The 6,153-nt window shown below is 37.0% G+C and overlaps 1 long non-coding RNA gene across 1 annotated transcript; it reads right to left on the bottom strand.

Moving 5' to 3' along the window:
* Nucleotides 1–773: 773 nt before the first annotated feature.
* On the bottom strand, nucleotides 774–1,519 carry LOC128655703 (uncharacterized). The gene is made up of 3 exons (XR_008401885.1): nucleotides 1,419–1,519; nucleotides 968–1,002; nucleotides 774–875 (listed from the first exon to the last, which is right to left on the bottom strand). It is a non-coding gene; the product is annotated as an uncharacterized LOC128655703 (long non-coding RNA).
* Between the last annotated feature and the right edge of the window lie 4,634 nt (nucleotides 1,520–6,153).

Genomic DNA, 6,153 nt, shown 5'->3' on the forward strand with positions numbered 1-6,153 from the left:
GATATTCCATAAATACTCCATAGATCCTTTTCAAATAGAGTTCCAATAGTGATCCCCCATCCTAATTGTATTGGGGCCATACCTGCCCCTTCTTGATAACCATTACAAATCATACTTATTTGCCATATAGTTTAGTGCTGCATGCCTCGCATCATCCTATGATAACTAATTGGCCTAGTCAATTAACATTTTTATGGTCTCCCCCCCCCCCCCCCATTGCGGTTGACCAACCATTACTATTTTCATTATATTGTTAAATAGAAAAATTATCTTTATAGCGGTGCTTATCCACTGATATTTCCCCAACTTCCCCCTTGCTCTATACTTCGTTCTTGGTATCAAGACCCATTGATAATAAGAAGCACTCAATTCTTTGACAAGCTAAACTAACAGAGAGCCAGTTTTTGGATTGACTTAGCAGCTACATATCCTGGTTCTCTGGTGGTGGTGATGTAATATCAATAGATATATATGTTCTTAAGAAGTTCATAATAAATTGGGTCTTTTTAGTAGCTACAGTGATCCTTCAGAGTGTGTTTTAACACAATAGCCTGGAATAATAGCTACTTTCATTATGGTATAAAACATAAAAGGAGGTTTTCAATTATAACTTGACATGTATTATATGTTTTCTTTCTTTGTCATATTTTTGCTGAGACAATCATTGCTATGTAATGTAACATTGATATGTCAATTTTTTTTTTCTTTCTTCGGTTATCATTATAAAAAACCCTCAATAAAAAATAATTAAAAAAAAAAAAAAAAAAATCGGCGTTGACGGCTTTTGCGGGCGATGCCACATATGTAATCTTGTAGAAGAGGCGGCCTGGGATCAAATAGCAGTCACCCAGCAGACTGACCTCCAGATAAGCAATCTGTAAAGAGTACAAACAGATACAAAACGTCAATATGGCTTAGTAATGTCTGGACACAAATAATGGAGTATGTGGTAATACAGAATACTCACATTTGATGATGCACTGTCAGGCAGCACTTGGATGCCTGTAATATAGAGAAGGTGATGAGCCTCAGCTGCTGAGAATGGTAAAAAATATATGGAGATGTGTTGCAGGTTGAACCATAGGAAGCCACACCAATTACTAGCCAAATAGTAATGTGGATGCCTATAACTCAATTAGCAATTAGTTGCAGGTCTGTAAACCTGATATTTCTATGGCTGCCACATGTGTCACACACTAAATAGCTGCAGCAGAATTACCCACTGTTTGTTTGACCAGGTGTATACACATTTATAAACATATTATGCTTAAGTAAAAATAAAGCCGACAGTTGCAAAGGTAGCATATGTAGGTTCGGCTAGGTAACACAATAATAAAATATAACCTTGGAAAGAACCTTTAAGCGTAGCAGAGTGATAATTAAACTATATATATATATATATATAGGTGTGACGTCACCGCGTATGAATACATAGATCCGGCAAGAAGGAAAAGTAGTCCCGAACGATCTTTGTGGAGAAAGTCCGTTTCCAGGACAGTGAGTACAGCAGGAATCAGTGGCTAAACACAGGATGCAGTACGAGACCAGTAACAGGAAGCAAGGTTAGGCAGGAAATACCAAGCAACCTCTGATGCCCTGATGGCTATAAATAGGGTGAGCAATAACGTTCCTTAAAGGAACAGTAACATAGAGTACAGAATATGTACAACACAAGGAAATATAACATGATCTATGGAATACATATGACATGCACCTCCCTTGGTGCAACAGAGGCAAACTGGGATCAAACAGTCACCCAGTAGACTGATACCAGGGAAACAGGAACTTCCAGCAATCCAGGTGTTAGGACAATATGATGGTAAAAATGATAGGCAGCAAGTGGTAAGTTATAGCAAAAACGTACTTTATTAAAAAATGGAAAGCTAGCAACGCGTTTTTCATCCAAACAGTGGATGTTTCATCAGGCTTAATACAATATATTTTGTATTAAGCCTTATGAAACATCCACTGTTTGGATGAGAAATGCATTGCTAACTTTAAATTTTTTAATAAAGTACGTTTTTGCTATAACTTACCACTTGCTGCCTATCATTTTTATCATCATATTATCCTAACACCTGGATTGCTGGAAGTTCCTGTTTCCCTTTTATCAGTCTACTGGGTGACTGTTTGATCCCAGTTTGCCTCTGTTGCACCAAGGGAGGTGCATCATCAAATGTGAGTATTCTGTATTACCACATACTCCATTATTTGTGTCCAGACATTACTAAGCCATATTGGTGTTTTGTATCTGTTTGTACTCTTTACAGAGTATTCTGTATTACCACATACTCCATTATTTGTGTCCAGACATTACTAGGCCATATTGGTGTTTTGTATCTGTTTGTACTCTTTACAGATTGCTTATCTGGAGGTCAGTCTGCTGGGTGACTGCTATTTGATCCCAGGCTGCCTCTTCTACACCACTAGGGGTGTCTCACCAAATGTGAGTGTGATACTACATTGTTATTTGTCATCAGTTTTCCAAACAATATTGGGCCATGTGGTGCTTCTGTCTTCTTATGTTGTTTACAGATATTTGACTTTGGATCTGGGCCTTGATCCATTTACAGACAGCTGACTTGACCTGAACCATCTACCATTGCTCCTGATAATACTACTATATACTACTCTAAAAACAACAGAAAAAGGAGAGAGGCGCCGTATGTGTGAATCAATCGACAACTGAAGGAGAGTACAAAGACAGTACAGGGTACTCACATTCTGTGAAGGCACTCCAATGTGCCAATAGTTGCAGGCTGGTTTTCAACAGCAGACCAGCTAGCTGATACAAGCAGTATCTGGATTCCCAAGAGAGGCAGCTCCCCAAGGTAACGTAGAATAATGCACTCAGCAATTAGAATGTATAGTTAAAAAATGTTTTAATCCAAAGTAAAAACAATATTAAAAACAACAACTCATGCTGTTGTGTGCACAAACAGATCATGCAACATGTTTCACGGTTAACACCGTTTCATCAGGCATGTTTTTTGGTACAAAATCAACCCTTAAATAAGGCTACACTACCTAGACCCACAGGCTATGGGCACCCCCCCCACAGCAAACAAGCCAATCAATAAGCCCTTTGTCTAATTGGTATTTAAATTGTAACACCTGAGTTCTTGGTACTGAATGTCTATTTGGAAAATACATGAATAAATAAATGAAAAGGCAAGTGTATGTATATATATTAATAATTATATACTATTATAAAAGTTGTAGAAATGCACTATATTGAAGCTACGTTTATGATACACTTCATGTAACTAAAACAGTCTGTGACTCCATCATAGTAACTCTCAGCACTAACTACTAATGACACTCAGCACTAACTGACTAACAGAGCGCTAAAATAAAAAGGCTAATTATGCTGGCCGGAAATGCACACGATCCTATAGATCATGTATTAATGTGTTAATATGTGCATGTTTGAACAAGCCTAAATAAACAAATTTGTATCTATAAACATAATATCTTATTTAAGAACGAGTGCCGATCATAAAGGATTTTCATTGGTGAATAAACTTCATTAAGTCTACCAATTAGAGGTGTCGTTGTCTATCCACACCTTCCTACGTCCTACGTGCAGCTCCCTCAGCCAGAGTATTACAACCAGTGATAGTTCTTGTCACATGACCCAACTACGTCACTGACGGCTGCACTAACTATTGTGCTAATGGTAAACACAATGACAGATGGAGCCGATGTCAACCAATGAATGGTTAAGTCACACCCACCTAACAATATTACTACGATGTATATGCGAGTGAGAAATATAAATAATGGAGGTCCCTCAAATGAAGCATAATGTATACCCCTATGTCTGCAATGAATAAATAATGTATATACAATTACAGATATGATGTGACCTATAATAGTGAATGAAAGCTAAAAAACGAATGATAACAGGAATAAAAACACATTGTGACTACTAATGCATGTTTGATTATTAAATGAGTGCAACTATCTAGTCTGATTGTTTTGGATATTCTACAAATATACATCTGAGTTATACAATTATGACTATAGATGAGTGTTACTATGTCTTAAAGAGACATTACAGTGTGTATATGTTAGTGAATGAACTCTAAATTGAATGGATATGCAAATAACTAGTGAAATAACTCGTACCCATAGCTAGTCTTCCCATATTGTATATTGACATAAGTATATGTATATAGAAATATATTATTATTTGTGAATAAATGATTTAAATTACTAAAAAGTAATGTGACATAATATTCACAGAGTCATCTAAATCTGTGAGTATCTTGATAACCAGATACTGCTTGTATCAGCTAGCTGGTCTGCTGTTGAAAACCAGCCTGCAACTATTGGCACATTGGAGTGCCTTCACAGAATGTGAGTACCCTGTACTATCTTTGTACTCTCCTTCAGTTGTCGATTGATTCACACATACGGCGCCTCTCTCCTTTTTCTGTTGTTTTTAGAGCTGTTAACCACATATGGTGAAGATTGAGTGCTGCCTCTTCATTTTTTAGACATCATTTACCCATCATTTTACATTATTCCTGATCACTTCATAATCACCAAGGACTGTGATCAAAACTGGTGACTATATCAAAAAACTTTTGATTTTGCCCTTGAGTACATTGATTTTTGTATATAGAGCCCCCTATAGGGTGTTAACCCTTTATATTACTATATACTACTATATGTTGTATATCTCTGGACTTTGATACCTTCTTATTGTGAATATTGCTTTATTTGTGACTATTTCTTAACACCAATTTTATATTGTTTATATATATATTAAGAACAATAGTTGTTACATTTTTTTACTTGATCACCAAGGGCGCCCCCTATATCATCCTTCCAATATGTAATCTTGCCCACAGTGTAGTGTATTATATTAAAAAATAATGATAGCAGCATTTTACTTTTTAATAAAATAACTGCACTGGGCAGTATTTTGGGGCGAAAGTTGACGGGAGTGGGTTGTTAAAAAAACGCACTGAAAACTGCCTTTACATTGCGGTCTATCACCTTGATTCCGAGTTTTGAGCGCTATAGGGAATGTAAAAAACGCAAAAAAAAAAAGTTGCGTTACTTAACCCCCTATAGCGCTGCTATTACAAGTTTAAAAAAAACCCGGCTTGTGCGGGCGATATGGAGATTTTGAGCTCCATACCGCACCAAGAACAAGCAGTGTTTTAACGTGCTTGTGCACGCTTTCCCCGTAGACATCAATGGGGAGAGCCGGCCAAAAAAAAAAGTCTAACACCTGCGTTCGCGGAAACAAAAGCTCCGTAACAAAGCCCCATTGATGTCTAGGAGAAAAGAAAATACAGTTTAAACCTAACACCCTAACATAAACCCCGAGTCTAAACACCCCTAATCTGCTGCCCCTGACATCACCAACGTCTGCCTACAGTTATTAACCCCTAATCTGCTGCTCCTGATATCGCTGCCACCTAAATAAAGGTATTAACCCCTAATCTGCGGCTCCCGATATCGCCGCCGCTTTACTAAAGTTATTAACCCCTATTCCGCCGCACCCCAACATCGCCACAACTATATTAAAGTTATTAACACCTATTCCGCCGCTCCCCAACATCGCTGCAACTAAATAAAGTTATTAACCCCTAAACCTCTGGCCTCCCACATCACTACCACTAAATAAACCTATTTACCCCTAAACCGCCAGTCCCCCACATCGCAACAACCTAAATTGAACTATTAACCCCTAACCCTAACGTAACCCTAACCCTAACACCCCCTAACTTTAACATAATTAAAATAGAGCTAAATTAAACTTACAATTATTAACTAAATAAACCTATTAACCCCTAAACTGCCAGCCCCCCACATCTCAACAACCTAAATTAAACTATATTAATCCCTAAACCTAACCCTAACGTAACCCTAATCCTAACCCTAACCCTAATCCTAACCCCTAACACCCCCTAATGTTAACATAATAAAATTAGATCTAAATTAAATTTACAATTATTAACTAAATAATACCTATTTAAAACTAAATACTTACCTGTGAACTAAAGCCTAAGGTACCTACAATATAACTAATAGTTACATTGTAGCTAGCTTACGTTTTATTTTTATTTCACAGGTAAGTTTGTATTTATTTTAACTAGGTAGACTAGTTAGTAAATAGTTAAAATAAATACAAAC

This window comes from Bombina bombina, chromosome 4 (assembly GCF_027579735.1).
Source record: "Bombina bombina isolate aBomBom1 chromosome 4, aBomBom1.pri, whole genome shotgun sequence".
Taxonomy (NCBI): domain Eukaryota; kingdom Metazoa; phylum Chordata; class Amphibia; order Anura; family Bombinatoridae; genus Bombina; species Bombina bombina.